The 22,550-nt window shown below is 41.1% G+C and overlaps 1 protein-coding gene across 2 annotated transcripts in view; it reads right to left on the bottom strand.

The window, feature by feature from the left end:
• The window catches only part of SLC39A10 (solute carrier family 39 member 10), a 136,464-nt gene that overhangs the window by 103,353 nt on the left and 10,561 nt on the right, over nt 1–22,550 (bottom strand). Inside the window, exon 2 of one of the 2 annotated variants that reach the window (XM_025442054.3) lies at nt 6,213–6,316. The exons of the other annotated variant lie outside the window; for it this stretch is intronic. The gene's annotated coding sequence lies outside the window, so the exon portion shown is untranslated. The remainder of the gene's footprint in view (nt 1–6,212; nt 6,317–22,550) is intronic. 2 annotated transcript variants of the gene reach the window in all.

Genomic DNA, 22,550 nt, shown 5'->3' with positions numbered 1-22,550 from the left:
GGGTGGAGAAATAGAAGGTACTAGGTGAGGGGGTGTTGTTTATGGTCCCGCGAACAGAACTTTGGTTTCTATAACAAATCAATCCACTTACAGGACTTGCTTAACTTCACCTGTTGGGAGGTAAGTTCGGTCCCTTTCTCCTCCTCTGAATGACTGGCCAGGCCTTCCGCCCACCCCGGCCTGGCCTCACCGCAGGAATGCGGGCTTTCTAGAGTTGTTTTGAAACCCACAGCACTTCAAAGAGCTGTATCAACAGGTTTCCCCTTATCCCAAACATTGAGCCAATTGTAAAGGCTGAATGAGAATCTTAAAAAAAAGAATCTTGAGCAAATTCAACACTATCATAGGAATTCAAAACCAGCTCTAGCTAGAGTGGTTTAAAAAAAAAAAAATCACATTTTATATTTGTATCCTTCAGCCTTCTTTGAGCCCAGAACCACCGAGCTAACAAAGGGTTATTTCCTGGCAGCTTAATTCAAGGCACCTTTTAAGGAAAGCCTGAGAGTTGGCCTTGGAATGTGGGTTAGGGCAGAGAACTCTTTCCCAGATGGAGCTGCTGCTGATGTGGTTTGCAAGAAAACTCAGGAGCCTCCAGACTATCCTTCCAAGCACAGTAATAAATGCCAAGCCTTTTATATACTTATTATCTAAGGCATTTCTATGGCCACTGCCCTTCAACCCAAATATTTATCTTTTCTCTCTCAACTTTGGCCTATATACTTTCCATTCTTCCTTTAAATAAAACTACTTCCAGCCCAGGAGTGTGAGGTAAAACACTCATCATAGAAGCTTCGCTCATCCCAGCCCTAAATGTTACAGGGGGAAAAAAAAAAGAAAGAAATCACAAATATTTTAAACTTCCACCTATGATTGTTAAAAATGGGAGATCGAGAAGTCTTTTGCATTTTTTTCTTAGATTAACTTTTTTGATTAAAGGGTTGCCGGAAACTTGGCTTGCTGTTTGCACAGCCACTTGTCACTATTTTGATATCATTTGCAATTTATTCTACAATGCCACGAGACTACCCTTCAGAAGTTCTGTGGGTTGATAGAATTTATCATGAAGCCTCCCAAACTTCATTTGGCACGAACTTAATTGAAAATAATTATCATCTGGTTTCAAATACGAATTGATGTCGTTACAAAGAATGTGTTTATTGCCCCATAACTAAACAACACAATTAAAAATAAACCAACATTCCTGAAATGAAAAACACACAATAAAAAACTCTTTAAGATTTTAAGTAATCTCTACATCCAACCTGTGGCTCGAACTCATGACCCCGAGATCAAGAGTCATGTGCTCCACCAACTGAGCCAGCCAGGGTTTTTTTTGTTTTTTTGTTTGTTCTTTTCTTTTTTTGAGGGAGAAAGAAAGCCAGTGTACACCAGAGCCTGCAGGGGAGGGGCAGAGGGGGAAGGAGACAAAGAATCTGAAGCAGCTTCCATGCCCCATTTGGAGCACCATGTAGGCCTAGGTCTCATGACCCAGAGGTCATGACCTGAGTCGAAATCAAGAGTCAGAAGCTTAACCGACTGAGCCACCCAGGTGCCCCATCCTAAAAAACTATTCTTAATCTTCGTGATAGAACTGAAAATCTCTGAAATACACGGTTGACTAAATAAGTCCCTAATTACCATGCACTGATTGTTGTAACTGGCCAGTTTCTTAAATGATCTATATATCAAATTTTTGGAAAAGGGACAGGTTAGGTAATTGCCTAGATAGTTTATTAATGTAGATCCTAGAGCTTAAAGGAACACACTTGAAGGTCTGATGCTCATGGCCTCCCACATTGGAGGAAGCAAATTAAGTAACAACGAAAGGAGAAAAATCTAGGGAGGGGCAATAAGGAATCAAAGGGTTAGAGGCAGCAATAAAGCCTGCCTGCAACGGTGCATAGAGCGGTGCATGGAGCGGTGCGTACTTCCAGAGGCGGTTCGTCGTCTTCCTCAGTCTCCCTCCGACTGGTTCAGGAGTTTGGATTCTTCATGAAGTTTAAAAAAAGAAAAACAACTTTTAGGAAAAAAACACTGGAAAGTCAACTACGCTCCTTGGTGACGATGGTGGCTCTGAAACTCGTATTTGACACTGTTTTCATCACTTCTTAAAGGGATGTGACAAAGCTCTTTAAACCTTTCCAGAGGACATGGAGTATTTCCAAGAGTGAAGTAAGGAATCATGTAGCCGTGTAAGTGTTAGTTACTTAGTTACTGCAAATTAAGATGATCAGATTCCTCTATAAAATGAGAATTACGAGGTAAAGGTCATGCCTACCCATTTTCTTCCTCCCTTCTCTCCTTCCACCCACCCTCCTGTCCTCCCTTTATGTCTGTCCATCTGTCTCAGTTCCCCATCCCCCTCAAATTTAGACAACAGAGGATTTTTATTTTCCTTTCAATTCCAATGCCAAAGTAAGTTGAAAAACTAAAATGGGGCAAGGTTAACTGGGTCTTGGAAACTCTCCTCACAGTCCTAGTCACCATTTCCACAGAGAAGGGCCTGGAGGAAATGGAGAACGCATGCTACTCAGTCTTGGGGTTTGAAGTTCAAGCCTCATGTTGTGTGTAGCGATTGCTTAAACACAAAATCTTTTAAAAAAATGCACAGGGGGATCTTAAGGCAGACTTATTACTTAAATAACTAAACAACAAAAACAATTATCAACAGGGAAGAATAAATTGTGTTATATTCACCCAACATAACTAGAACAATAGGGCACCTGCCCAGATGGCTCAGTGGGAGGAAGACATGGCTCTTGATCTTGGGGTGGGGAGTTAGAGCTCGGTGGGTTGGGTGTAGAGATTACTTAAATAAAAAAAATGAGATAATGGGACGCCCGGGTGGCTCAGAGGTTGAGCATCTGCCTTCGGGGCATGATCCCAGGGTCCTGGGATCGAGTCCAGCATCGGGCTCCCTGCATGGAGCCTGCTTCTCCCTCTGCCTGTGTCTCTGCTTCTCTGTGTGTCTCATGAATAAATAAAATCTTTCTAAAACATTTATTAAAAATTAAAAAATGAGACAGTTTGGTCATTTTTCCAGTCTTTTTTTTTTTTCTTTTTTCAAACTGTTCCTTTTAACCTTCCCTCCCTTCTTAGGTGGGGAATGTGGAGAGAGGAGAGGAATTCAACAATGAGAAAAACTCCAAATAAGCTGCAGGGCTTACGGCCTTCAGTTCAATTGTGGGATTTCTTGAGTAGGGAGGCCCTTCCATCTCCTACTCTTTATAGGAAGTGCCGTGACCCTTTTTTGAGGGAGACGGTTACAAGGAGTGATGAGGTGGACAGAGTTCACGGCCCATCTGGGTCTTAGGTGGAGAATTCAAGGTTGGTCTCAAGGGTAGTTTCTTTATTGTTCCACACGGTTCAACAGAATGGGAGAGGAGAGAGGGCTGAGGGCACAAGTGCTGTCCAGGTATGAGAGGTGGGCCCGTGCTTGGACTTGCCTTGTGCTCTTCCTGTGAAAAACCACAAAATGGATCCTGTGCATTGGGAGCAGGAGGCTGAGAAACACCAACATCTACTTCTAGTCAGTCTCTTGGTATCATTTATGTGCTCTTCTTTTTTTATAGAATCCTGGCAAAACCAATCCCTATCTCCTTAGTGTCCCCCCCTCCCCACCTCCCACCCTTAGGCTTTGTAAAAACACCACAAATCCATTTTTCTGTTCTCCTCCCTCTGGACACTTCTCAGCCCTGGCAGATGGGCTCGAACTGCAGAGGCTGAGACTGATGAGGACAGTGTGGAAGGACCGAGGCTTGCAAGGCTCCTGAGCTTCAAGCTCTGGCATTCCTAGGTTGTCTCTCAATTTTTTTTTTTTTTTGTCTCTCGAATTGTTAACAAGGAAATTGCTGCCTCTTTCACCACCCAAAGTACTGCCAAGTTAGAACCTGACTGCATTTATGAACTTATTTTCAGTTATTTTATTATTTTAAAATGATACTAGATAGAAATTAATGCAGACCATTACAGAATTGCTAAAGCTGACCACGTCATTTAAATAATATCCATGGCGTGCCGGGGCTCTAAGAATTTACGGCTTATCTCTATGGTCTGCATCTTATAAACATTATTACATTTAACCCCATGAAACTCCTGTCAGCTAAAAATTAGCATTCCTGTCTTAAAAGTGAACTCTCAGACTTCCAGGATCAGAAGTACTAAGTGCCGAGGTTCAAGCCCAGGTCTATCTGTCTACAAAATCACTTTATCTCACCACTGCTCAGGCAAGGTGCTTACTCAGCATATGCAGAGCTTAATTATTCTTTCAAACCATGAAGAAAACAGATGAGGTAAATTAAATCAGCTACAATAGATGGTAATCTCCCTGAGGGCAGAAGCTGATTGCTTATCTTTTTTGAGTGGCACAGAATGGGAGCTCAGTGTGTTAGGCATCCTCCCAAATAGGTGCACATGAGATTAAAAAAAAATTTTTTTTACATGCACATCACATACTTTTCCAAAGCACGTCTAAGCATCTACACTGTCATGAATGGATTCAAATACCTGCAGAAAAAAACAAAATGTACCCAGCTAAATACAAAATGAGGTCCCTGAAAACGACGACTGAAATGTCAAATAATAACAAGACCAAAAAAAAAAAAATGTAAAACTTGGGTACTGAATTACATTTACAGATCTTTTAAGCTTTAAAGGCACATTGGCTAATAATATTTCTGTTATTCGAGGAATAACAAGCAAGCATAAAAATGTTTTTGGTACAACAGGCCCTCAACATGGAATTACCTAAAGAACATACAGATACGAGCTGTTCTCCTTATATAACATGGAACCTAAAGGAGCAGACTGAAATCCAACTGTTAGTAGAATTAGACTCTGGTGACCAGTTCTTTATGCCAAAGAATCCAAAAATGGGCTGCGTACTTTTTCTGTAAAGGGTTTTTCTTCTCCCTTTTTAGTTTCTCTATGTGGAAGAAAAGCACAGAACAAGGTCTTAAATTCTTTTTTTTTTTTTTAATTCTTAATTCCTTTTTTTATTCCAAAATTATAGCCTGAAATTAGTTTATTTACTTTTAAATTAAGCCAGAATTAGTTTCTGAAAAAACTGTGCTAGACCTTAACTTGCTGCCTTGTTAGTGAGTCTTTGCAGCTAAGACACGCAAGACATTCCAGCACTGGGCTTCGTTGCTAACTCCGTTTGCCAGATGTGGAGTACTCCAGAATTTAAGGTGTTTTTTTGTTTGTTTGTTTTGAATAGAATGAGAGGATTTCTCTTTCAATAATGGAGGCCCATTTGGCTTTCAGGTAGAATTAGTTCTCTTGCTATATTTCTGCTTCTCCAGGAGGAGTTCACCTGTGAGCCTAACCACACCCGCCAAGAATCAATTAATCTCCCTGAACTCTCAATCATTAGTTGATTAGAGATCAGCTAATCTCCCTGAACTCTCAACATGAACTCAGCATGTTGAGAGTCCATTTCTGAGGTTATAAGAAAAAAACAAACAAACATACAAACAACCCAGTTATTTCTTTCTTTCTAGATTTGTCTCCCTTATTTTACTCATGTTACTTATTACAGTAAATGAACATTCCTGAAATTTTAATAATGTACACCTATGCACTGTCAATGTTTTCTTCATGATTCCAAAATGTTTACTGTTTACTCTTTTTTTGAGTAGTCTTTACCTGCAAAAGAAAGGTCTATGTGGACTTTTTTTTTCCCTTATAGCCAAATACCTCTTTTCTATCATCTTGGGTTATTTTTGAGAACAATCTCCCCCTCATTCCTACATAAAATCCCTTGTCTACCTTATGGCCCTTGAGGTGATGTCTTTGCAAATAAATCTTCCTATACCTGCTTCTCAGCTTTTAATACTTTCCATAATCTCAGTATTCTTTTGATTTTTATTCCTTTGTATGAATTTACATATTTCTTGCTTTACACCGGTATCTATTTTGTTCTATCTTAAAGTCTTTTGTTTTTACTTTGCTCCCCATTGAAGTTCCTTGGTGATGCCAACTCAAGAACACACCCAGGGTTTGTTGCAAGGCTCACTCCCTGAACGTGAAACTTCCTGGTGTACAGGGGAGGGGAGCATATCCGTCATTCATCGTACCGATCCCAGTACTGCTGAAGCCACTTGTTACCCAAAAATGAAATATTAAAATAAACATTCAGCTGTTTAGCAATAGCATATACTTTGCTAGGTAACTATACCATTTTTAAAAAATGCTGAATAAATGAGACTTACCCTTTGAAGAAGACTTCAATAGATGATTTGGGAAGCCTTCCCTCTCTATTTCAGCTTAATCCAATTTAGGTAAATTATAGAAGCCTGTCAGGTCCGTCCAGAGGCTGTGGAGACCACAAATGCGAGGATAAAACAAGTCCCTCCTCCTAAATTTACATTCATTTAGATCAGTTGGAGTGCTAGGGGTTGCAAATCCCAAGTGATATATATAAGGTGTTTTCCTTGATGAGTGAGTAGTTAACTGTTTTCCCCAGCCAGTGAGGATCTTGGGTTTCCACCTTTTAAAGCTTCAGGTTGTTCTTCAGCTATTCTTTTTATATTGCATAACCCTGAGGGCCTTATATCCGACTTCCATATTTAATGTATTTTAATTCGGCTTTGTGATGATCTATATGTGCGCTCATGAGCTCATCTTCCCCTTAGGACTTACACAGGTAGCAGAGATTAAAACTGGCATTCCTTACTTCTTCCTGGCAATAGCAAGTCTGACTTCACGAATACCTTTATTTCTGCTCTTGCCATCCAAGTGTCGAGAGAGTGTGATTACTTGATTAAATAAATAAAACAAGGTCTTTTGGACGATCCTTTCATAACACCGTGACTACGGTAAACTGGCACCACACGCACATCCTGTCTTTTCCTCTTCTTCAGATGCTCCCTCTCTAATGTTTTCATTCCTGTGAGTTATCCCTTTGCAATCTGGAAAGTTTTGCATCGCTTTCTCACAGCGTACCATATGCCTCATCCCATGAGTATCTTCCTCTACCATATCTGCCCTAGACAACACAATAAAGTTTGCATTGGAAGAGAAAGAAAATTATTTTCCTTCCATTTCTTTCTTCTTTGGGCAAGGGAAGGGGGATGGAAGAAGAAGATGCAAGTGGGAGAGAAGCAGGGGCCAAAACAGAAACCAGTGAACCTTGATTCAGCTGTGTCACATTGGAGGAGGTCTTGGTCTAGAGCCATCCTTTTTTTTTTTTTTTAAGATTTTTTATTCATGAGAGACACACAGAGAGAGAGACAGAGGTAGAGACACAGGCAGAGGGAGAAGCAGGCTCCATGCAGGGAGCCCGACGTGGGACTCGATCCAAGGACCCTGGGATCACGGCTTGGGCCAAAGGCTGAGCCACCCAGGTGTCCGGATCTAGAGTAATTTGTAACTGAAATGATATATACCACCTTCTGTCCCCATTTCTCAAGTATTTCCCACTTCCTCTCCTCCAGCTGCAAATGTCCTCGTTTAATCACTGCCCTACTCTATGATGTGGCCATCTGTGTATCGTCTCATCTCCCTATTAGGATTCTACTACTTGGGCACCTGGGTGGCTCAGTAGGTTAAGATCCTGGGGTCCTGGGATGGAGCCTGGCATCAGGCTCCCTGCCCAGCAGAGAGTCCGCTCCTCACCCTGCCCTCTGCCCTTCCCCGCTGCTCGTGATCTTGCTCTCAATTAAATATAATAAAATGTTGGGACGTCTGGGCGGCTCAGCGGTTGGGCATCTGCCCCTGAATAAATAAATAAAATATTTAAAAAAAAAATAAAATGTTTTAAAAAATAGGAAAAAAAAAAAAGATTCTGCTACTTTTTGTACTCTCTGCCTTTAGGACCTAGGTGGGTCTTAGGCTTTTGATAAATGTTTGCTGGATTGAAATAAACTGCTTAGCCTTGCTCAGACTCCCTGTTTCTGGTAGGTAGTAGAAGAATTTGATCTCAAGTGACACTTTTATCTGTACTGCCCACTATGAAGGTATAAAGACCAAACACACTATAAGAAGGGTGACATGATGGACTTTTAAACTGCAGCACAAAACATTTTAATACTTTTTTTTTTTTTTTTTCCCTGAACAAGCTCATGATGGATGAACCATTCTTAATGTTTGGTGGTATAAGCCTCAAGATGCAGGCAGAAATGTTTTTGTGATTTTTAAATACTTTCCACCTAGCATGGATAATAATCAAGGATAATTAAAATACACGAATGTGTTTTGTGCAACTTTCACAAGTTCGCAAAATAAAATGCAGCTTAACCTTGAGCCTGTCTTCAGCCATACGGACGCAGTGGACAGGATCACAAAATATTTAGAGCATCGCTGGATTGTAGGTCTCTGTGTTACCCCACATTTAGATCTGGAAAAGCCACAGATTAACTTGCCTCAATTTTTTTTCTTCTGCAAAATTGAGCTGGGTCAGGAGAGGGAGGGACAGAGGAGGGAAACTAATAACTGTGCAGTGTTCCTCTGCACGTCCCGCCCTGTTCTTGCAGATGCGAGCTGTGAGCTCCCTCCCTCTCAGCAGCAGAGACAAGGAAGGGAAGGCACCTGTCGCTGGTAGCAGGTTGTTGTTAGGCTGGTTTATGTAGGGGTTTTAGGATTTTATAAAAAGACCAAGATATCCCACCGTATCTGTCTTGCTAAATAATTACAATTATATTTTTAACCTCTTGGAGTCAACTCGTGCATCTTTATTTCTTCCCTTTCACCTAGGCTTTGAACACATGTGTTTATATGATGAATTGGAAGTTATACTGCAATTTGCGTGCATTGAAATACTACATATATCTTAAATAATTATCGTAATTTTTAACCCGGCAAGGCAATCTGTAGTATAGATACTATAAAATTGGTCTTGAAAATGTTTTTGATCACCTGGGGTGAGAAACTTTATTTATTTTTTATTTTTTTATTTTTTTTGGTGAGAAACTTTAATAGACACTTAAAAAAAAATTCTGATATTAGTTTCAAGGAGCAGTTGCCTATGCTTTTTTTCTGGGAGTGGCTGACATTCCCAAGCTGCCAGGGCTCTGGGACACCAATGACAGCAGTCTCCAAACTGAGGAAGGTGAGGTGCCTGGGTGGCTCAGTCAGTTAAGTGGTTAAGCATCTGCTTTTCACTCAGGTCATGATTTTAGGGTCCTGGGATCGAGCCCTGCCTGGGGCTCATGCTCAGGTGGGGAGTCTGCTTCTCCCTGTCCCTCTGCTCCTTCCACCCCCTGCCTGCATGTGCATGCTCTTTCTCTCTCTCAAATAAATAAATATAATCTTTAAGAAAAAAAAAAACAAACAGGAAAACTAAAAAAAAAAAAAAAAAAAAAGGCTCACAAGATTGCCGTTTTAAGGCATCATTAAAACCTTGAGGAAAAGAAATCCCACCAGAGACAGCATTTTTGCTGTTGAGCTAGATGACAAGCCCCCTCTTCCCTTGCTGAGGGTGAGAAACAGCCTAGATCCAACCAAGGATGTGGAAACCATGAGGTAAATAGCTGTCTGCCCACAGTGTGAAGAGTAAGCCCCAAGGAAACAAAATGAAATAATGGAATACGGAGATGGTGATTTACTAGATTAGGACACAGGCAAAATTGGAAATCCTCCACCGTCTGATAGACCAAGTGTAGGTTGGACCAAGAGACCAAGGTTAGGGGAGTATGTGATAGGTGCGCACACTTTGCACCTCTTTGGGCCCCACCATGTTCAAGATAAAGATAAAATTATCTTTTTAATTAATAAAGATTTATTTATTAATTTAATTTAATAAAGATAAAATTATCAAGATAAAATTATCTGTTTAATAATGTTTAAGAGTGGGGAAAAATATGCCTGGGTGGCTCAGCGGTTGAGCATCTGCCTTTGGCTCAGGGCGTGATCCAGGGTCCTGGGATCAAGTCCCACATAGGGCTCCCTGCGTGGAGCCTGTTTCTCCCTCTGCCTGTGTCTCTGCCTCTCTCTCCATGTCTCTCATGAATAAATAAATAAAACCTTTAAAAAAAATAAGAGTGGGGAAAAATAATGTTTGAGAGTTGGATAGTTGGGATCAAACCGACCTGAGTTCAAGTCCTGACTTTGTCATTTATCATGTTGTATAACTAATATCATCACCCCCATACATAAGTCTCCTCTTTCGTATTTGTGAACTGGAATAATAATTACACTGACTTCACAGAGTACTTGTTGTTCAGGTTGGATGACCTACTGTGTGTAAACAAAACACTACGCACAGTGCCTGGCACTGACCTTCTCAGTGAATGTTAGCTACAAACAATGAGTCATCAAGTGTCCAACTTCTCTTATCTGTTAAAGGGTGAGAGTCGAGGAAAGCCCCTGCAGTATGGAAAATCATATTGATTGTGTCCCTCCGATCAAGGGCTGCTGTCCACCCTCTCTTCTTGTTATCTTGGATGGCCTTCCTACCTCTCATCCCCTTGCTGCTGTCGGAGGTTGCTAAAGACATTCCTTCCTTGGAATGTTTACTAAATGCCAACTCTGTGTCAAGTAGTAGCTACGTGATGCGGGTGTGTTGGTGAACACCTCACAAGCATAGCTGAAAAGGTAGGCAATAAACAAAATAAACACACAAATACAATACATGTCACTTGTAAGAAGAAAAAAATGGGACTCCATTCTCAATGGATTGACAAGGGAAGCCCTTCCCGGGGAAGGGAAATAGAAGCGAAGAGACCAAACATAAGAAACAGCAGACAAAAAAAAAAAAGAAGAAACAGCAGACATGGGGCACCCGGGGGGCTCAGTGGTTGAGCATCTGCCTTCGGCCCAGGCTGTGACCCCGGGGTCCTGGAATCGAGTCCCACGTCAGGCTCCCTGCATGGAGCTTGTTTCTCCCTCTGTCTGTGTCTCTGCCTCTCTCTCTGTGTCTCTCATGAATAAATAGATAAAAAATATTAAAAGGGGAAAAAAAAAAAAAGAAACAGCAGCCATGGTTTCTGTCCACACCTTATGGCCTTTTTCTGCAGCACTTGTGACAATTACCAGGCTTACTGGTCTTGTAACCCCTGGGTCGTTCTAGCTATCACCATCCAAACATTCAGGACAGACTATTTCCTGCCAAGAGTGATCCTAGGGGCAAGTCATAGATGTAGCAGCTGGGCAGCCACATACACACTTCTGCAGGCTGTACTACATGCACCACTGGGCAAGCAGAGTGTCCCAGCACAGGGCTGCACTCACTGCCTCTGAGGACGGGGTCCTTTTCTACCCTACAACCAGCTAAGGGCCCGATGCAACCTCAGAAGCACGCTTATAATACAGTGAATGGTTTTTCCAAAGCAGGCTGGCACTGGGGACTCAAGGTTCGATCTAGGAACAACCCAACTTAATCCCAAGGTATAGGGACAGAGAGGATTCATATTCCTGTAGCCCTGTACCAGGATTTATAACCACCTTTCAGGGGAAGTGTGTGTTTCTTCCTCTTGGCATCAGGAGGGTCATGGCTTGGGGCTGCCTGGGTGGCGCAGTTGACTAAGTATCTGACTCTTGATTTTGGCTCAGGTTATGATCTCAGGGTCGGGAGATGGAGCCCCGCATAGGGCGCCGTGCTCAGTGGGGAGTCTACTGGGGATTCTCTCCCTCTCCCTCTCCCTCCACCCCTTACCCTGCACACCAGGGGAACAGTGGCTCAGACTAAGGCCTTGCACGTGCCACTTCATCCAGTAACTGCTCCCACAGTGCAGTCAGGGATGGTCCCCAGAGCTGTGACTAAAGGCCTCCTTCTCAGGCTCTCAAAACTAAGCTGTTCTCGTTGGATTCAGAATGATTCTCCTTCATACCAGAGTAGCATCATCCTTCCTGATTATCTAAAAATAAGCCACAAAGAATCCCTTTGTGGGAGTAACACAAGAAAAAAAATAGTCAGAGGGAAAATGTAGGAGACCATGAGCTAAAGACAAGAATATGTCAAGTTAATGTTTGCATACTCCAAGCAGTATCTAATTAAAATATTTCAGAGGCTAGAGGGAAGTTTTTATAGCAAATTGTGTTAAATTGGTTTCAATAGGTTTAACCCCCAAAAATCCACATATAATATTCTTTTGGCCAGCTTTCTTACATATTAAAACTTAAAATTATGCAGAGAAATTTCTCAGGCTAAGACATGTTTTGGCCTAATTAGAAGCACTTCAGACTAGCAAGCAGAGCTCTGATTTTAAAGATAGCACTTATACTTGAGGCAAGAACTAACAAAACTGGCCAGACTTGATTTCCATCAAGGTTTCCTTGGAGGGAATTAAAGAAAAAGAAGAAAAAGGACTGAAATGACAGGAAGCAGAGCTGGACATTAATAGCGCACAAATTTTATGTGGACTCCAATGCATTAATTTAGGAAAATAGCATGCTCTCACCACTGTTGGAGGCTATACAAATTACAACTCTAGCTAATAGGTGTCACAGTTACCAAACAATTCAATCCCAATCCTGAAATCCTGTTTTTTGTTTTGTTTTGTTTTGTTTTGTTTTTTTGTTTTTTTAGCAGGCAGTGTATACATATTAATTTCAAGGGGTGTTGTAAAAGTCTCAAAATAAAATTAATGTTTATTTGCCTGAAGTTTTAAAAGAAATAAGCATGGAAAAAAAAAAAAAGAAAGAAGCATGGAATACAATTTTTGGTGGTGGTGGGGATTGTGAGGTTATTCTAAAAAGACTGATAACCTTGATTTCAGGGACTGCCATTTTTATTCCTGGGCCACGAACACGAGTGACATCTCTTTTAAAAGATTCATGCAAAGAAACAAACACTCTGTAAAGAGAGAGTACATTAAAAAATTGTAATCACTAAAGAATGCACTTAGGTCATAAAAATTTCACTGCTGCGATCTCTCCCTTCCCTTTGGCCCTCTCCCTCGCCCGTCCTCAGCTGCCTGCCTTGAAAATCAGATTTGCACTGACTCTCTTTACATAGATGTAAGTTCTTTTCTTCTGGATGTTTTCCTTCAGAACAATAATGAAAGGTAGGTTTCATGTACAAAGAAATGATCGACAATCTCTTGAAGTTTAGGTAACCAGGAAAACTGTGTACACAGCAAACTTTGCAGTAATAGGTCTAGAACTGACGTAAAGGGAGGCCATGGAGGCCCAGTGGCCTTTCAACCTACTGCTCAGATGTGACAGTCTGGATGCTAGGGAGATAGATGCACTGATCAGCTTTGAGATTATTCCTCAGCCAGGCCACTTTAGAACTCCGAGTGGGGGATTAAAAACAACATAGTTACAATACAGATCATGTATTCCTTCATTCACGCAAAAAATATTTATAGACAACTGACCATACTTGGGTTGCAGTAGTAAACAGAAACTACCAGAATCGTTAGTCAACTTGACCTAATTGACATAAACAGAGTGGTCCATCCAGAAACAGCAGCAGAATTCACATTTTTTTTTTCCACTGTACATGAAACATTCAAGATACATCAGATTTTAGGTTTAAAATAAATCTCAATAAATTTAATAGTACTGAAAATTTAAAAAGAAAAACAAAAACAAAACGGTGTCTGGCCAAAAAGCAAGGATACAAGAAAGCAGTAGTTTTCTAAATATGTAGATAATTCTCAAACAGTTAGATTAAACAACATACTTCCAAATAACCCAAGGTAAAAAGAAAATATGTTGAAATCAATAAAAGTAAAAACCCAACATAGTTGGGGTGCATGAGTGTCTCAGTGGGTTGAGTGTTTGCCTTTGGCTTAGATCATGATCCCAGGGCCCTGGGATGGAGCTGCATATCCCCATAGCATTGCCTGTTCAGCGGGGAGCGTGCTTCTCTCTCTCCCTCTGCCCCCTCCCCAAACTCGTGCTTTCTCTCTCAAATAAGTAAATAAAATCTAAAACAAAGGCAAAAACAAAAATCCCACAACATAGCAATTGTATGTAATGCAGCTAAATTAGAGTTTGATGAGAAATTTATAATACTAAATGCTTATATTACAAGAGAAGAAAGATTTACGATGAAAGAGGACTGGCTCTTGTTAGAACATATGACTCTTGATCACCAGGTCATGAGTTTGAGCCCCACATTGGACATAGAGATCACTTAAAAAAGTAAATACATAAATAAAATGAATGACCTAAGAGCTTTCACATTAAGCAATCACATTAAGGATTGATGCCTTCATTCTCTGTTAAAATAAAACAGTTAAGAATAAGATCAAAGTAAACCAAGGTAAAACAGAAAAAAGAATAGAAATCAGAAAATGGACAACAGGAAAAGAAAAATGAATAAAACCAACAGTCTTTTTAGATAAAATAAACATTATTCATGAGGCTAATACAAATTAAAGTCACATCAATCACCACTACAGGAACTAAAATTTAAAATATTGATAACACAGTATCAAGTTTTGGTGATTATGTAAAACAATCGAAATGCTTATACGCTGCTAGTGGGAATGCAAAGTGGTCGAGCCACTTTGAAAAACTCTTTGCAGTTCCTTTGAAAAATTGAATATACATTTATCGTACGATTCAGCAATCCCTCTCCTGGTTATCTACCCAAGAAAACAAAAATGTATATTCGTACAAAGGCTTGAGTGATATGTTCATAGGAGCTTGTTTGTAATAGTCAACAAATGAAAGCAACCCAAATGTCCATCAGTTAGTAAACTGATCAACAACTTGTGGTAGACTTGTTCCATGGAAAACTATTTCACAACAAGGAATAAACTACAAATACATGTAACAGTGAAAAGAAACAAGCCACTGGCCACAGACAAATCTCAAAAGCATTTTGCTGAGTGGAAGCAGCCAAAGACAAAAGAATGCACACAAGATGACTTCATTTATATGAAATTTTAAAAAGGTAGGCCCAGTGAGAGAAAGATGAGTAGGCCTTTCAGCGACTGAGGGCATGGGGGGCGGGAGGCCGAGACGATTAATAGCAGAGGGGCAGGGAGTCCTTATGGGTGTTCTGTATGTTGATTTTGGTAGTGGTTATGGGGATTGCACATTTGTCAAAACTCTTCTGAATATGTACTCAAAATTATTAAATTTTATTCTATGTAGATGATAAATAAAGCTGAAAAAAGTAGAAACTATATGTATGACATGAAAAAATCCACTGTAATCAAAGGTAGATTTTTAAAGAAACATGTTGCTAAGTCAGTTTCTGACATGCCAAGGAAATCCATCAAATCCTATCACTTCTTTGGAAAAAGAATGTTTGCAAACATGAGCGTATTCACATTATAAATTGAAGGTATACAATTACTAAAGAAAATAAAGTGGGAAAAGCAACCAAAAATTTAAAAGTGAAAAATGAAAAAAAAAAAATGACTGGCATAAAGCATTTAAGACACTAAGAAAAAATAAACCAAAAAAAAAAAAAAAAAGAGAGAGAGAGAGAGAGAAGAAAGAAAGAAAGAAAGAAAGAAGGAAAGAAAGAAAGAAAGAAAGAAAAGGAAACCAAGAGAAGGAATGTTGTTCAAAATCAAGATGCGAGGTGCCCGGGTGGCTCAGTGGGTTGAGGGGCTGACTTTGGCTGGGGTCATGGTCTTAGGGTCCTGGGACGGGGCCCCATGTTGCTTCCCTGAGTTCTTCAGGCTCCCTGCTCAGCCAGGAGTCTGCTTTTCTCTCTCCGGCTGCCCCTCTCCTTGCTTGTGCTCTCTCTCTCTCTCTCAAATAAATGAATAAATAAATAAGATCTTAAAAAAAATCATGATGGAAGATCTGTTTATAGCAAAAAACACAAAGCTTGATGTCTTGATCAAGAAACAGAATAGAAAAATCCAATCAGATGGCTAAGACCCTGTGGGCAGCCTTAGTGTCAGGCTTGTGAACGCCAAGCAGCATAGGCCACTTCCAGAAAGTAAGTTCTATATTACGGGAAATGTGTTATCTAGACATCATTGATACCAATTAAATTTCGGTTTTTGCAACAAACCTTGCATTCAGAGCACACGTCTTGCTTGTGCAGAACACACAGCCACCAAATTCACATTCAAGGGGAGTTTTGCTTTGACTTCAGGACTAGGACTGTGTTCCCCTTTCTGGCAGTTGAGCCTACAAACTCCCTGGGGAATGAACGTTCCCTGGAGAGTCACAGCAGCTATCCTAACCTGCCTGACGTCATTACCACGATTTGACACTCCTCAGCCTACCCAACAGATGGGCCCTGTGCTCAGGTCTGATGAGACTACGGTTATTATAAGTGAGAAGAAGTCTAAAAGTGTGCTGTTGACTTAGAAAATTTCATTTTCTCCTTAAATGTAGGTATTCTTTAAAAAAAAAAAAAGATTTATTTATTTACTAGAGAGAGAGAGAGAGAGAGAGAGAGAGTGCAAGTTGTGGGAATGCAGGGAGAATTTCAAGCAGACTCCTGGCTAAGAACAGAGCCCAGCGAGGGCTGGATCCCAGGCCCCTGAGATCATGACCTGAGCCAAAACCAAGAGTGGGCTGCCTAACCGACTGTGCCATCCAGGTGCCCCGCGATGTAGGTATGTTCTCGACCTAGATCCACTGACCAGAACTTTTCCCTCCATTTTTTAGACTGGTTAAAAGGAGGCACTCTATATCAAACTCCAACTGAATGATTTTGATGAATGCTTATTCCTGAAATACCTGCTGTCCTAAATACGTGAGGGAAACGATTCTGAGAAGGTGTGACCTTGAAGAGAGCCATGCACGTCCAGTGAAAATGAGCACATTCTTGAAAATACTGCGGGGCATGTACAGAAATAAGTAATTCTGATGCCACAAAACACCAGCTGTTTCTGAGGTTTCTGAGAACACTTGGCAGCTTATGGGAAATGACATACAGAGGAGGCGTGATCTCTTACCTGTACCCACGTCCAGTGGGACTGAACAGCTCACTGCACTGATGGGCAATGGGATCCAAAGGGGCAAAGTGTCCCAGAAGTGGAGTCAAATGTGAGGCTGCAAGAGGCTATTAATGTTCAATCTCCAGGAGCCTCTCCCGACAGAAGTACCATGACAGTCAAGTTCGCTGCCACTCCGGCTGCTGCCTCCCAGAGAATGCTCTCTGGAGGCCAAGGGGCCAGCGCAGCCAATGTTTTGGCTATGTAACCCGAATTAAATGTGTTCTCAGGCCACAGCTCTTGTTCAACTGAGGTCTTGTGACTAGTTGTGTGTGAGATGTGTTTCAACCAACTTGTTCACAAGTCCTAAAACTGGCATAAATGTACTGGAGTTGACTTAAAATACTCATAGGACTGGATTTATGGTTTTCTTTATTTTTTTAAATTTTATTTATTTGTTCATGAGACATACAGAGAGAGAGAGAGGCAGAGACACAGGCAGAGGGAGAAGCAGGCTCCATGCAGGGAGCCCCATGTGGGACTCAATCCCGAGTCTCCAGGATCACACCTTAGGCTGAAGGCGGCACTAAACCGCTGAGCCACCAGGACTGCCCGGATTTATGGTTTTCTTGTATTTACTCCCATCCTACGAGCCTGAGTGTGGTTGCATTGTCGTCAGTGGATTCTGGGATTATGTACAACCTTGGGCACACCCCATGTGAACATCACCCAGTAGGTACATCAGTAGAAAAGTGGAGAAGGACTCTGATAAGGCAAAGGTACAATTGTAAATCCCATTGTTCTGATTTTTTAAAAAGATTGGTTAAGACCCAAGGAAAAAATACCACACTCTCCAGACTTAAATAGGGAGGTGAGAGACTTGGCTAAATTAGAATCACAACTTCTAATTCAAAAAGACACCTTTCCTCTGTTTAAAGCAAGCCCAGAAATAAATAAATAAATAAATAAATAAATAAACAAACAAACAAACTAAATAAATAAATAAATAAATAAATAAATAAATAAATATAAAGCAAGCCCAGAAAACTGTTCTGGGTTCTTCATTAATTCAAGATGAATGACGCTTCAGAAGACACATATCTGAACGCTTCCTTCCTTTTGCCGGTTTTCCCAGCACATTGAACCACAGACAGTTTGACAAATAAGGTCAGAATCTGAACTTGCACACACTGATCATTAACTTCTCTGTAAGAAAATTGCTGATCAAGTGGGAGTGTCCAGTCACCATGGGGTTGAAACCAGGGCATTTTGATTTCTGATATGTAAAAGGAAACCTAACAGCGAGTATCATTGAAAAGTCTTCCATTTTCTTTGGAAGAGATACTTAGAAGTATCACAACAACCCTTGCTTTTCTTTGTGTATCTTGTCTTTTTGTTAGTCTTAACATTAAGAAATCTAATCTCTGTATTTTTATGCACTGATAGCAGAACAATAGAACTCTTATTAGAACACTCTTGTTAATGGAGTATTAAAATAATTTGATTGATGTCTTAAATTTAGATAACCCAGGCTGTGGGTTATCCCATAGTGGGGAGCATGGCTACAATTTTCTGTAAAGAGCCAAGGAGTAAATATTTCAGGCCATATGGTCTCTGTGGAAACTACTTAACTCTGCTCTTAATGGCAAGAAGGCGGCCCCTAACAATGCAGAAACGAATGTGTTTCTGGCCTATGTCCCAATAAAACTTTATTTGCAGCTGAAATTGAATTTCATATAATTTTCATGTCATGAATATTCTTCTTTTGATCTTTTTCAATCATAGAAAAATGTAAAGATCATTTTTATCGTGAAGGCTGTAAAAAATACTGGTGGTGGAGGACCTATGGGTGGCTCAGGGGTTGAGGGTCTGCCTTCGGCTCAGGTCATGACCTTGGAGTCCTGGGATCGAGTCCCACATCGGCTCCCTGTATGGAGTCTGCTTCTCTGCCTGTGTCTCTGCCTCTGTCTCTGTGTTGCTCATGAATAAAGAAATAAAATATTTAAGAAAAGCAAAGAAAAACAGGTGGTGGCTCTGACTTGGCATATGGAGAATCGAGTGTTGACCTCTGACTTGGAATCACACTGGCCCACAGTGGGCCTTGAGATTGCTGTAAAAAGACAAGTCACCATGCCCTGAACCAGGTGTAAGTAATTCAATAGTAATTTGGGGGTACTTGCACGTTGCATGGTTTGGATTCATCGTCAGGAATCCCCAGGAAACTGCTGCAATCATGGCTTCTCTGTTTTCCCCCAAGTATTAATAGTGAAAATCATGGAGGGTGGGCAGGTTGGGCACAGGTGGCTTGAAGCTGTCCTGCCCCAAACAGGGTAGGTCTTCCTAGTTCTGTTTTGTCTCAAATGTTGTTTTGAGTTTGGCAGTCTCTTCCATAATTTCTTTTCACCAAAATTTTCTAGTGAAGCTAAAGCTCCGGAAAGGAGTACCTTGTTTGTACAGAAGCCTGTTCCTTCAAGGATATGGTACTTGAATCTGAAAAACCAGAGAGGCAGGCTTAGGGACTGCCACAAAGGAAAAATTAGATAAAAATTTAAATCATATTTACTTGAGAGAGAGCGTGGGCATGTGCAAGCAGGGGGAGGAGAGGAGGGAGAGGGAGATAAGCTCCAGGAGATTCCTCACTGAGCACAGGGCCTGCCGTGGGGCTGGATCCCAGACCCTGAGATCACGACCTGAAAGGAAACCAAGAGTCATGCACTCAACTGACTGAGCCACCCAGGTGCCCCAATAAATAAATCTCTAAAAATATATATAAATAAACGGCTGCAATGAGACTTTATTTCATTTAAGCTTTTCTGTAAGAAGAGAAAAGCTCATACAGGCTGTTAACACAGAGGAGAAATCATTTCAGAATGAAAATATAGGAAACCAGCAGGATCCAATCCATTGCCATGGAGGCTTCCATATGTAATACCAATAGAACAACAGAGAAGCTGATAGCACAGGGCAATTTCTCTTAAAGCTCCAATTCTAAAAAAATAAAATAAAATAAAAATAAAAATAAAAAAAGCTCCAATTCTGAGCCGAATGTGCATACTTAGATTAGCAAATGGCTCCAATTGTTTTTTACGTTCAGATTCTTTCTTTTAGTTTTGCTATCTGGTATGAATCTCTGCTTCTCTGAGCTCCAACCGCCACCCACCCCTTGATTTAGCAAGACTTTCCAATCGACATATTTCTTCTATTGTCTTCTCCCAAGACACCCACTCTCTCAAAAGTCCAAACCAAAATCTTAATTCAGTCTAATCCACTTCCAAAAGATTCTTCTGTAACTCTTAATGCAAGCACTTGATGCCCTCTTTTAAGAATGTAGCCCAAAATTATACCCTGAAGCTACAACAGTCTACACGCCCCCCACCCCCGGGAGTTACCATGACAACTCTGGGATAAGCTTCAGGAAAACAGCTACGAGTTTCATCCTATTTCCATGGCTGTGTTACACACACAGCCCCATCTTGCCCTTCGGGTCCCAGCAGGGGAAAGATCAGGACTCCTTCTTCGGCTTTGATGTGCTTCTTTGCAAAGATGAGATTGGAGGAAGAGGCTACCCTCTCCTTGAAATGATTGCAGTCAAAAAAAGAAAACTTGCCAAAATTCTGGAGTCAGATTTTGCTTTGCAGCCTATTTTTTGTTCAGCTTTTCCATTTTTTTGTACCCCCCCCTTTTTTTTAAATATCAAGAGTATGGTTACAAATCTCAAGCTATGTCTTACAATATTGGGTGTCCCACCGTCACAGCTTTACAAATGCAGTGAAGGACTCACTTTGGGAGGCTGCTGTTTTACCTTGAGAAGAGTTTGGAATCTGACTAGGTACAGCAGCTGGGGGGAGGTGGGGAGAAGGGTTTTGTTTTATTCATAACACAAACTAGATCTCCAGTCAAGAGCAAAGTTGACTCCCCCATGGTCCAAATCTTCAGTTAGCATATCTAGAAATGTCTGGTCACTAAGCTGTCAGGGCATTGGGCCAAAAAGATGGAAAGCCATAAATAGTTCATCTCTGGGCCAGGGTACAGACTTAACTTATTATTATAAGTAAAAAGGAATGAACTGCTAAGGTGGCTCTTTTGGAAGGCTTTTAGAATCGCGTGCTAAATACAATAAGCTCTGGGCAGACTTCAGATAGTTTATTTTAGAGTTCTATAGAAATGTTTAAAATTTAGGGATTCAAACAGTGCAAAACACAGCTTGGCCCGCTGAAGTATTGCAGCTGTAATCAGGGCCCTGCTGACAAGTGTCTTGAATATTCCTCCCCGTTGTTTTCCTGGGGCCCTGCATACAGGGAGGGCCGTGTCTGTGGTTTACCTGTTACACACCTGCCCTTCAGTCCTTGAAACCTCAATTATTTGGGTTTCACAGCCAACAATGGGCTATTTACTAATAGTAGGGTAATGCTTCTCCTACCCGTAGGACCCTTAAGAGAAAATCTATTACACACACAGCTTTATTTGTGGATAGCATTTAGCAAACTATCAACATTTCGGTGTTGGCCTTTGAGAACTGACCAGTACTTCTGCTTGTGGTGATTAAGAAAGAGGGACATGGGCGTTGGGAATAGAAACCCCACTTGAAGAGGACAGCACATTAGGAAAAAGAAAGGAAGTTTAAGAGGAAGAAGAAATTCCAGGCCCTGAGGTGCATTGGGATGGCACCTTCAGAAAAGGGTAATTGGGACTTGAGTGCAAATCTCAGGGCCTGAGCTTCAGGGTGAAGTTATCAGTAAAAGAGTTTAAGACTTGGTCAGGTTTTAGAGAAAATGAAGATACATCTACTTGGCTATTGGAGCAGGTTACAGAAAGATAATTCAGAACTTAAATTTGTATTAATTAGGGGATCCCTGGGTGGCTCAGCAGTTTAGCGCCTGCCTTTGGCTCAGGGCGTGATCCTGGAGTCCCGGGATCGAGTCCCCATCAGGCTCCCTGCATGGAGCCTGCTTCTCCCTCTGCCTGTGTCTCTGCCTCTCTCTGTCTCTCATGAATAAATAAATAAAATCTTTTTAAAAATTTGTATTAATTATTAAAATTATCGTATGTTAAAAAGCTTGAGGATTGGGATCCTGAATCAAAGAAACAAACTGCTACCACTCATGCCAATAGAAGAAAAATAAAACTCAAGATTCACGTTACCTGGAACAAGAAAGACAATCTCACTGAAGCTCTGCAGAGTTGAGACCTTGAAGAGTTTTGAGCACACAGCAAGGTACAATAAAAAAAATTAATCCTATGAACACCCTTTATTGCTGATGTGTCAGAGATAGTAGGTTTATTTAGTGTGCTCACGACGTCGCTCTGTTTTAGTGAGAGGCAAAGCAGTCGTAAACCTTCTACGTGGCTACTCCTGACCTCTATTTCCTGAACACTGTTTCTCCTTAAGGTTTTAATCTTCTAAATCATAATACTTCCTAAGAGACAAGCGTTCAGAAATCTAAACTTGGCTTGGGCCTCCTACAGCGGGGAACTGAGAGAATTTCAAGTTGGAAGACGGTTTGTACCAACAGAGTTAATTCACACATCAGGCCTTCCAATAGCCCGGAGTCTGAGCTTCTATCCCAGGGAGTGGACACCCCCTCGTAAGCTTCCAAGTTGGCATTGACCTGAAATGCCTACTCATCTGTCTGGGCCTGTGAGAGATTTCCTTTTATCTTTAAAATTGTACCCTCCACACGGCTAATCTAAAGGTGCAACACGTTCAAAAAGGTTAAGAGCACAAAGCAATTCCAACAGAGACTAGGTAACACAAGGCAGGATTTGCAAAGTCGTTCCGCATCATCTAGGTTCAGCATCAGGTCCCCA

This window comes from Canis lupus, chromosome 37 (genome assembly GCF_003254725.2).
Source record: "Canis lupus dingo isolate Sandy chromosome 37, ASM325472v2, whole genome shotgun sequence".
NCBI lineage: Eukaryota > Metazoa > Chordata > Mammalia > Carnivora > Canidae > Canis > Canis lupus.
This window is presented reverse-complemented; position numbering and strand designations above follow the sequence as displayed.